We start from the raw sequence: 11,619 nt of genomic DNA, 5'->3' as shown, positions 1-11,619 counted from the left end.
ACCAATGACGGGGTTGGGTGTTCCTTTATTGTCGGGGCACAAAGTTTCAAATACCGGCTCCATGGCCATTGTTCGGTCTTCACAGCTGAGCTCTTTGCCCTCTACCAGGCTGTTCTTTACGTCTGCCGCCACCGACATTCTGCTTATGTCATCTGCTCCGATTCCCTGAGTGCCATCCAGAGCCTCAGTGATCCGTACCCGGTTCACCCTTTCGTACACCGGATCCAACGCTCTCTTCAGCAGCTGGTGGACGTCGGTTCTCCAGTTAGCTTTATGTGGGTTCCTGGCCATGTCGGTATCCCTGGGAACGAAGCTGCAGATGCCGCGGCCAAGGCTGCGGTCCTCCAGCCTCGAACAGCTTCTTGTTGCGTCCCTTCGTCCGATTTTAGCAGGGTGATTTGTCGGCGCATCTTATCTCTGTGGCATGCCGATTGGGCTGCACTTACCGACAACAAGCTTCGGGCCTTAAAACCTCTTCCCGTGGCTTGGACGTCCTCCTCACGCCCTTCTCGGCGGGAGGAGGTCGTTTTAGCCCGGTTAAGAATTGGACACTGCCGGTTCAGCCATCGCCATCTGCTGACGGCTGCGCCGGCGCCGTTCTGCCCATGTGGGCACTTGCTGACGGTTAGACACATTTTAATGTCCTGTCCAGATCTTAACACACTGCGCCTCGATCTTAACCTGCCAAATACTTTCGATGCCATTTTAGCGGATGACCCACGAGCAGCTGCTCGTGTTCTTCGTTTTATCAGTTTGACACACCTCGCTAAGGACATTTGATGATGCTGTTTTTTAATCCTATGCCTGTCAGTCTGTCTTTTATCGTGTTTTCCCTTTTAGTTGTTGTGGTCAACTTGTGCCTCGCGGTGCATTCTTAGAGTAGTCAGGGCGCTAATGACCATTGAAGTTGTGCGCCCTAAAACCACAAAAAAAAAAAAAAAAAAAAAAAAAAAAAAAAAAAAAAAAAACAAGGAAGGAGCGCGCCATAGGAGACGCTGGCAATCATGGGGGATTCCACCGCAATGGATTTTTCTTCTTCTCTTTCGACTTCTGCCCATAAACGGAAACTTGACCAGCAACCAGTGACAAAAGTACTACCGCCTGCCCCACAGTTCTTCGTAGTTTCTCGATCTGAGGACGGAAAGGATTTTTCCTCTGTCGACCCTTTCGTTATCCAGAAGGGCGTAGATGCCATAGCCCGATATGTCAAGTCGTGTACCAGGTTGCGTAATGGTACCTTGTTACTAGAAACTGAGAGCGCCTTTCAGGCACAAAAACTGCTTCGGGCCACACTCCTGTACGCGTTCCCTGTTCGGGTGGAGGCTCACCGCACTTTGAATTCGTCTCGTGGTGTGGTATATACTCGATCACTCGACGGATTGACTGACGAGAAGATTCAGTCTTTCCTCGCTGAGCAGGGCGTGACGGCTGTCCATAGGGTCATGAAAAAGGTCAACAATGACCTTGTACCGACCCGGACAATTTTCTTGACCTTCGATAGTGTTAAGCTGCCATCGCGCATCAAGGCGGGCTACGAGGTTATTTCTGTTCGCCCCTATATCCCGACACCTACGCGCTGCTACCAGTGTCAGCGTTTCAATCACACTCGACAGTCTTGTTCCAATGCGGCTAAATGTGTCACCTGTGGCAGGGATGCCCATGAGGGTGACTGTCCACCTCCGTCTCCTCGTTGTGTGAACTGTCAGGGTGACCATGCCGCATCCTCCCGCGACTGTCCTGTCTATAAGGAAGAACGCTGTATCCAAGAAATTCGGGTCAAAGAGAAAGTGTCCACCTCGGCTGCTCGCAAGCTATTGGCTAGTAGGAAGCCCACGCTGCTCCCAGCGGGGAAATACAGTACTGTCCTCGCCTCTCCTCGGACTACCCAGGAGGTAGCAACCCAGACATGCGATCTGACCTTCAGCACCACGGTCGTCCGTTCGGCCAGTGCTAAGATCGCGCGGTCGACGTCTCCTCTTCCTCCCATCACCCCACAGACACGAGCACCTTCATCAGCTTCTGCCAAGACAAAGACCCAAAAGTCAGATGCATGGGCCTTCAAGAAGGAACCGTCCCGTGCAAACTTCCTACGTACCTCGAACTCCCAGCCGTCGACCAGTACTTCCACTAAAAGACCTTCCAAGAAGGCTCATAGGAAACACAGTTCTCCTTCTCCGCCACGGCGCATTTCTTCTCCTGCGCCACCCAGCAGTTGCCGCCCCAGGCCGTCATCCGTTTCGCCTGGCCGCACCGCTGGTAGCCGAACATCTGGCCGTCCACCGGCGGAGGAAGCTCCTCCTCCCGGCCATCTTAACGAGATGGCCGATGAACTTATAGAACCAATGGACGATGACTGTCCGCCCACTGATAGCGGCGGCAGTACTCGCTCGAAGCCAGGCCCTCAGCGGCCTTCGAGGTGACCCCCTTCTTTCATCTTCCTTTTCTTCTCACAATGGCACTTATTCACTGGAATATTCGCAGCATTCGCTCCAACCGAGAGGACTTGAAGTTGCTGCTCCGCTTGCACCGTCCGCTCGTCGTAGTCCTCCAGGAAACGAAGCTACGCCCATGCGATCAAATTGCCTTGGCACACTACACCTCTGTGCGTTTTGACCTACCCCCTTTGGTAGGTATTCCGGCTCATGGAGGGGTTATGTTGCTGGTCCGGGATGATATTTACTACGATCCCATCACATTGCACACCGGCCTGCAGAGGCAGTTGCCGTCCGAATTACTCTCCCCACGTTTACATTTTCTATTTGTACATTTTACACTCCATCGTCGTCTGCCATTACCAGGGCAGACATGATGCAAATTATTGCTCAGCTTGAAACGTCCCCTTTGAACAATTATACAAGACTGTGCTTAAACTGACACACAATATTTTTAGCGCAACGCAATCCGACTTTTAAAAATCCCTACAAAAGAATGGCCCTGACTAACATTAACCTATACCTTTCACAAATCACTTACCTCACAAAAATCTTGGTTACTCGAACTACTGCAATACAGCGAGCGCCACTACTACCAGCTAAATAAATGATTATAACTACTGAAGGCACTAACTACTGATAGGCATAGTTAGCAAATGAAAGATTTTGATAGAGAACAAATGATGTATTTACCTTAATAGTCATAATATGTATAGCAGTTCATGACATCCAGTCTTACAAATTTCAATACTCCGCCATCTCTCTCCCCACATCCACCACTGCTGGCGGCTCACCTCCAACTGCACAACGCTACGCGCTGTTCACATCCAGTTGCCCAACACTACAATGGCAGACAACAATGCAAACTGGCCACAGACTGCACACAGCACAGCCAGTGATTTTCATACAGAGCGCTACGTAACGTTGCCAATAAGAAAACATAAACAGCCTACTTACAAGCTACCTGCACCATTTTTGTTAACTGGAGACTTCAATGCCCACCATCCCCTTTGGGGCTCTCCAGCATCCTGCCCGAGGGGCTCCCTGTTAGCAGACCTTTTCAACCAGCTCAATCTTGTCTGCCTCAATACTGGCGCCCCTACTTTTCTTTCGACACATCTCACACTTATTCCCATTTAGACCTCTCTATATGTACTACCCAACTTGCACGCCGGTTTGAGTGGTATGCCCTTTCTGATACATATTCGAGCGACCACGTCCCGTGTGTCATCCATCTCCTGCATCATACCCCCCTCTCCGTGCTCAGCTAGTTGGAACATCTCCAAAGCAGACTAGGGGCTCTTCTCTTCCAGGGCGACCTTTCAGGATCAAACCTTCACAAGGTGCGATCGTCAGGTCGCACACCTCACGGAAGTCATTCTCACTGCTGCTGAATATTCCATCTCTCACACTACTTCTTCTCCACGTCGCGTACCGGTCCCCTGGTGGACCGCAGCATGTAGAGACGCTTTACGTGCTCGTCGACGTGCTTTACTCACCTTTAAACGCCACCCTACAGTGGCGAATTGTATCACTTATAAACGAATACGTGCGCAGTGCCATCGTATTATTAAAGAAAGCAAGAAAGCCAGCTGGGCTGCTTTCACAAGCACCTTCAACAGTTTTACACCTTCTTCTGTTGTCTGGGGTAGCCTGCGCCGTCTATCTGGCACTAAGGTCCACTCACCAGTTTCTGGCTTGACGGTCGCGAATGACGTCCTTGTGGCCCCTGAGGATGTCTCCAATGCCTTCGGCCGCTTTTTCGCAGAGGTTTCGAGCTCCGCTCATTACCACCCTGCCTTCCTCCTCCGAAAACAGGCAGAGGAGGTTAGGCCACCTAACTTCCGCTCCTCGAATCGTGAAAGTTATAATGCCCCTTTCACCATGCGGGAACTCGAAAACGCACTTGCCCGGTCACGGTCCTCCACTCCAGGGCCTGCGGGTAGAGGTTTCCTTCTTCGTACTTATAATCGCATCTGGATTGAGGGACATGTTCCCGCATGCTGGCGCGAGTCTATTGTTGTCCCGATTCCTAAGCCGGGGAAGGACAAGCACTTGCCTTCCAGTTATCGACCCATCTCGCTTACCAGCTGTGTTTGTAAGGTGATGGAGCGAATGGTTAACTCTAGTTTGGTTTGGCTGCTCGAATCTCGACGCCTACTTACTAATGTACAATGTGGATTTCGTAGGCGCTGCTCTGCTGTTGACCATCTAGTTATCTTGTCGACCTTCATTATGAATAACTTCTTGCGGAAGCGCCCGACCGCGGCTGTGTTCTTTGATTTGGAGAAGGCTTACGACACCTGTTGGAGGGCGGGCATTCTCCGCACCATGCATTCATGGGGCCTTCGCGGTCGCCTCCCTCTTTTTATTCGTTCCTTTTTAATGGATCTACTGTTCAGGGTACGTGTGGGTTCTGTCCTGTCGGACACCTTTCGCCAGGAGAATGGGGTGCCCCAGGGCTCAGTTTTGAGCGTCGCTCTTTTCGCCATAGCGATCAATCCAATAATGGATTGCCTCCCAGCTGATATATCAGGCTCCCTTTTCGTGGACGATTTTACCATCTATTGCAGCGCGCAGCGTACATGTTTCCTGGAGCGCTGTCTTCAGCGTTCTCTTGACCATCTTTACTCCTGGAGTGTCGCCAATGGCTTCCGTTTTTCTGCCGAGAAGACGGTCTGTATTAACTTCTGGCGCTACAAAGAGTTTCTCCCACCGTCCTTACGACTCGGTCCTGTTGCTCTCCCATTCGTGGAGACAACAAAATTTTTAGGTCTTACATTTGACAGGAAACTTAGCTGGTCTCCACATGTGTCTTATTTGGCTGCCCGTTGTACCCCTTCTCTAAGTGTCCTCCGTGTTCTCAGTGGTATGTCGTAGGGAGCGGATCGAACCGTCCTACTTCGCCTATATCGGTCGATCGTCCGCTCAAAGCTGGATTATGGGAGCTTCGTATACTCCTCTGCACGGCCGTCCATCTTACACCGCCTCAACTCCATACAACATCGGTGTTTACGTCTTGCGATCGGAGCACTTTATACTAGTCCCGTCGAGAGTTTTCATGCTGAAGCCGGTGAATTGCCACTGCCCTACCGGCGCGATATACTGCTTTGTCGGTATGCCTGTCGGCTACTGTCAATGCCCGACCACCCGTCTTATCGTTCCTTTTTTGACGACTCTCTCGATCGTCAATACGGGTTGTATGTCTCTGCCCTGCTACCCCCTGGAGTTCGCTTTCGTCGCCTCCTTCAACACCTTGATTTTTCACTCCCTGCAACCTTTAGAGTGGGCGAGAGCCAAACGCCACCTTGGCTCCAGGCTCAGGTCCGCGTTCACCTTGAACTCAGTCGCTCCCAAAGGAGGTTACCCCCGGTTCGGTATACCACTCCCGTTTTGTGGAACTTCGTTCGAAGTTCATTAATATGACCTTCATTAATACAGATGGCTCTAAGACCAATGATGGGGTCGGTTGTTCTTTTATTGTTGGGGCACAAAGTTTCAAATACCGGCTCCATGGCCATTGTTCGGTCTTCACAGCTGAGCTCTTTGCCCTCTACCAGGCTGTTCTTTACGTCTGCCGCCACCGACATTCTGCTTATGTCATCTGCTCCGATTCCCTGAGTGCCATCCAGAGCCTCAGTGATCCGTATCCGGTTCACCCTTTCGTGCACCGGATCCAACGCTCTCTTCAGCAGCTGGTGGACGTCGGTTCTCCGGTTAGCTTTATGTGGGTTCCTGGCCATGTCGGTATCCCTGGGAACGAAGCTGCAGATGCCGCAGCCAAGGCTGCGGTCCTCCAGCCTCGGACAGCTTCTTGTTGTGTCCCTTCATCAGATTGTAGCAGCGTCATTTGTCGGCGCATTTTATCGCTGTGGCATGCCGATTGGGCTGCACTTACGGACAACAAGCTTCGGGCCTTGAAACCTCTTCCCGCGGCTTGGACGTTCTCCTCACGCCCTTCTCGGTGGGAGGAGGTAGTTTTGGCCTGGTTACGAATTGGACACAGCCGGTTCAGCCATCGCCATCTGCTGACGGCTGCGCCGGCGCCGTTCTGCCCATGTGGGCAATTGCTGACGGTCCGCCACATTTTAACGTCCTGTCCGGATTTTACTACACTGCGTCTTGATCTTGGCCTGCCATGTACTCTCGATGCCATTTTAGCGGATGACCCAGGAGCAGCTGCTCGCGTTCTTCGTTTTATCAACTTGACCAACCTGTCTAAGGACATTTGATTATGCTGTTTTTTTAATCCTATGCCTGTCGATCTTTTATCGTGTTTTCCCTTTTAGTTGCTGTTTTAAACTTGTGCCTCTCGGTGCATTCCTAACGTAGTCTGGGCGCTAATGACCGTTGAAGTTGTGCGCCCTAAAACCACAAAAAAAAAACCCTCATGATACACAAGAAAATGTAGTGAAATATTTCTGTGCTTCCTATTGCGACGCAGTCGATCTGTGTGAGCACACTCAGTCAGTGGATCAATGTTTTTTAATTAAGTCATGTGAGGAACTGTGTCGATCAATGTTTTTCTTTTCTTTTTTTCTGTTGGATCATGGAATGATGTATTTTGATCAATGTTTTTAATTAGAATATGGGAAAAGGTACGTGGGTCAATGTTAATATATCGAACGTGCAACTCCCTTGTGATTAACATTGATCCACTTATTCACAAGGCTTGCGCAGATCGATAGCATATTCATTTCCCCACCTCATTTGATATTTGTAGCTTTCTGTGACACGTGCACCAGCTCATTACTTTCGGGGAAATGGAAATAAAAAGTAAAAATGACTCTCCTGCTACAGACGTTACTTCTCTGACACTACTACAGTGCTCAAAGTGGAACGTAAAGTATTAGAAATCACAGGGGAAAGGGTACGTAACAAGAAGCGACGTCCGCGCTATAAGCGGTAATGGTCACGCGTGTTCTGTGAATTGTGTGTGTGTGTCTGTGTGTGTGTGTGTGTGTGTGTGTGTGTGTGTGTCTTACGGCTGAGCTATACGTTCGTAGCACAAATGCTTCGTTTATTTGTCTGTGGTTGCATCACTATGCTAACCAATTATTGTTCGCACGATGGAGTACAGTGAAACGCAGCATCGGTTAGATTACACTAAGGGTGCTTTACCTTATGTTTCCTAGTTGCAAATGCTACTTTCATGACCAGTTGCTTAGTGTGTCAACGTACCTTCTATTTCTCACCCATATAGTTTTGCAGGAACGAGTATGGGGGTCATTAATGAAAACGAACTAACCGAGTGCCGATAACAGTGTATACTGACGATGTCAAATGTTGATTATGGCGTAGTTTCTGCATAGTTTAGGGTTATATTACATGTGGCGCACTGATTTAGTAAGTAACCGTCGGGATGACAGGCACTAACTTGTTATTCTTAGATGCAGAGATCTTTTAGTCACATTCCTCTTTTAAGTGTTATTAGTTTGAATGAATTTGCTGATGAACTTACTTAGCAAATTTTGAAAGGCAAGTTCTGTGGGTTCTAAATGCTTGTATTGGTGCACCAATATTACAATAGCTTTCTTAAAAAAAATTGCTCAAATGAATCTCTTACTCAATAAAGAAAAGATGTAGCAATTATTCGGACCTAACGTCCATAGAAGAGGAGGTAATAACAAACGGAGCATGTATTGTGGAGAAAATCGTACGAGTCGAATTACGAGGGAAACATCCTTGCGGTTTCCTTAATCTACTTAAAGAAACTACCGAAACCATAGATGTTGATGGACGAATTATTGACTTTTACCACTGTCAATCCAAATGCGAGGCCCGTGTGTTACCATAATGCGATCTCACTAGAACTAAAATAAATAACCCGACTATATTATCCCATTAAGTCGAAGTTTCATTGAATCGGCAACTTTGGTTTCAGGTGGTATTGGCCACGGTATCGTGGTCGAATAGCTTAGCAACCAGACGGCCTTCTCCACGCGCCAAGTTGACGACGGCGCCCCCAGCAGTCAGCAGAAGATTTGGTGGCTATGAAGAGCTGCATGGTGTGGGGTGTTGAGCCTCCGTGGGTTTGCGGGGAGGCCACTGGAGTGACTCTTCCCCAGGCGCTGAGTTGACGGCGGCACGCCCAACAGGCAGCATAAGGTTTGGTGACTATGAAGAGCTGTGTGGTGTGGAGTGTTGAGTCTCTGTAGTCGGTGGAAAAAGCCACTGGAGTGACCTGTCGACAAATTTAAATTTCAGAATTAAAAACGAGATCACATTACGGTGGGTTGATATATGTAAAGAGAACTGCAAAATTATTGTAGGACCCGAGGCTAATATAGGGTCGGTTTCTGTATCGATATTGTTGAGACCGTAAAATAGACACGAAATGGAGTTACTAGACCGTAAAATAGACACGAAATGGAGTTACTAGCTTTTATAACTATTGGCACAAGTGTAGTAAAAGAGTGTAACGACAATATATTTTATAAATTGTTTTGCGTCCCAGATACGGGTATAGTGAAGGGATGTTTCTGTCTCCCCTCCCCATCAACTCAAGATTGCTAAGTATTATAAATAGGAATTTAAATATGAGAACTACCAGCAATGACTGTTTGCCTCTATCCTGTTCCCTGAGCACAGTTCCCTCTGATCATTGTATCATGATGGCAGCTGGCTGTCACAAGTATGAGAATATTTCTACCTTTATACTGACCATTAGACTTAACTACGTTCTACGCATAAAGCAACCAAGGCAACTGAGACTGTTGGTATATTCACGTATTCCAGAATCGTAGAGTTTCTTAAAACAAGTTCCCAAAATGGTGAACTGAAATTCCGAAGGTGTAAACCTTGATGCAGTATAATAAAACAGAACCAAAAGACCAGCATACGATGATCAACGTGAAACTAAACTGAAAACTTGATAACTCTTTCATGGACGGGAGGAGATAAGAATGTTTTCTGAAACTCCCTCCATACTGTGAAAGGGTAGACAAGCATATTGTACCGTTCATTCTTAAGATTACGTAGAACCTAGCAATAGTAGGGTGAAATAATACACTGTCGAAAAAGGCTGCGTATCCGCTCACAATTCAAAACCGTTATAGAAGCACAGTGTTGCAAGCATCGTGATAACCACCCACAGCCCAGTACAACAGAATTTTCGCTTCGAGAATAGAATTTTGCATTTTGCAGGCTTGTCTCTGTACCTAAGCTGTCAGCATTTCAGTGATATTAAAAACGTACAATTGTAGAGTAGGAAAAATAACGCAAACGCAGGTTACCGTTCTGAAAGGAGTTACGATGTGGCCATGAAACCAGAATTACACTTAGAAACTAAAATCTGCAGATCGAAGTTTCACTCACCGTAGCAGTGTGGCTTTCCTCTTCTCACTGCAGGCGTCTCTGCAGCAGCTCCTCAAAAAACGCGTCAAGCATAAACTGACGCTCCTGTTGGAAAAGAGCTAATTAGTTTTCTGATATCCAACATTTGGAGTAATACAGAACATGTGAAAGATTCTGACATGGCCGCTTTTTACGAAGTGCTACATTTATCAGTAATTTTGCTACCTACATTTGTTGATAATATTTATACAGTGATCGATTTTAATATTCAAGTAACATCACTACTCAGTCCATGTCTGACCAACTAATAATACTAAACAGTAAAGAGACTAAACTACATGGTCATCAGTCCCCATTTCGTTACTCAAAAGGGTCTCAGATTAAAACCATTCCGAAAAAGAATCTGGGAAAGTAAAAAAGTCGTAAAAGTAACTGGGAACATTACTCAAAGAGAAAACGAAAGAAGCAAGCTAAAGGGGGAAAACGTGCACTAAATGAAACAAATGCCGTAGAAAGTATTAAAAAATACAGCAGATGGCGTGGGCTGGTTGATCGCAAGAATAAGAAAGGATGAGCCAGCCACTCTGAAACACACTAAAATCTCCAGCCTAAAACCACAAGGCTAGAGAAACACAGATAGGGAAGAGATGAACATCGAGGCGAAAAAACAGCAAAGAAAGAGAGGGGAAGATTTAAAATGGAGGGAGGATGAAGCCCTGGCAGAGAAGGGCACAGGCGCATCCTTACGTTGATGCATACAGTGATTCACTTTAATATCCAAGTAACGTCACTCTTCTGAGCAAATAGGTATCACAGGATATTAGTTATGTGTTAGAATTACTAAGGTTTTGATTAATGAGATAGTTCCGGGAATTTTGCTGTGTTTTTATCCCTATTTTGTGCACAATATTTCAACGACTGATGGAGCCGTCTTCTTGATGACGCGTGTCGTTTCCGGACGTGTTGGAGTGCAGGCAGTGAGCGCACGTAACAGCAAAACTCGCCGCACCTGAGGAAGACGCCTGGGGCGATCATCGAAGAATTGTGCACAAAATACAAACAACAACTCGACAAAATAACCGGAAGCAGAGCATTAACTAGTATCATGTTCGTGAATGAGTGATCATGTGAACAGGAAACGAAAAATACACTTTGAAACCAAACGCTATTATTCCATGTACAGATCTAATTTACACTCACCGGAGCAGCACGGATTTCTTCTTCATGCAGCCGTTTCTGCAGCAGCTCGACAAAGAACACGTCAAGTGTAAACTGACGCTCCTGTTGGGAAAGAACATATTAGTTTTATCTTAAAGAATGCTTTTATAATTCATATATAGCGATACTTCATAATATGTACATGTGTCACGAAGTGTAACACTTATTAATAATGTATGGGCCTGTAGATAGCGATAGTGAGTATACATTGTTTGGCTGTAATAGCTACCATTATGCTATGGGCGAACTGTTAAGCTGGAGGGCTACAGAGGAATTATTCGAGGTTCAGTGTCACCACCGACCTTTATATTCTCTGTACTGGTGTGTTCTTTATCTGGGCCCCCAGGGGCTCAGCATTCGTTTGCTGGGTACGGGCTTGGCGACCCCGGGGTTCCTGAGCTGGGGACTGGTAAGCGCCACCTGTCCCCCGTCACCGTAAGCTCTGAGTACACTTCAGCGACCACCGTGCGGCGCGGCGGTGGAATGTTGTGTGTCTCAGGGAATGGGGATCTTGGCTTGGCCGCCCGGATCGCGAGGATGGAACAAACCTCTATAAAAAACCCCTCAATCTTCCGGTGTGCTCCGCGCCTATGAGATGCATGGCTGTTGAGGTGGAACAGTCGCAAGCGGGCAACCTCTGGGGCACCTGCCACACCCCAGTTGTATACGGCTT

Source organism: Schistocerca piceifrons, chromosome 6 (genome assembly GCF_021461385.2).
Source record: "Schistocerca piceifrons isolate TAMUIC-IGC-003096 chromosome 6, iqSchPice1.1, whole genome shotgun sequence".
NCBI classification, from domain to species: domain Eukaryota; kingdom Metazoa; phylum Arthropoda; class Insecta; order Orthoptera; family Acrididae; genus Schistocerca; species Schistocerca piceifrons.
Note: the sequence above shows the minus strand (reverse complement) of the source record.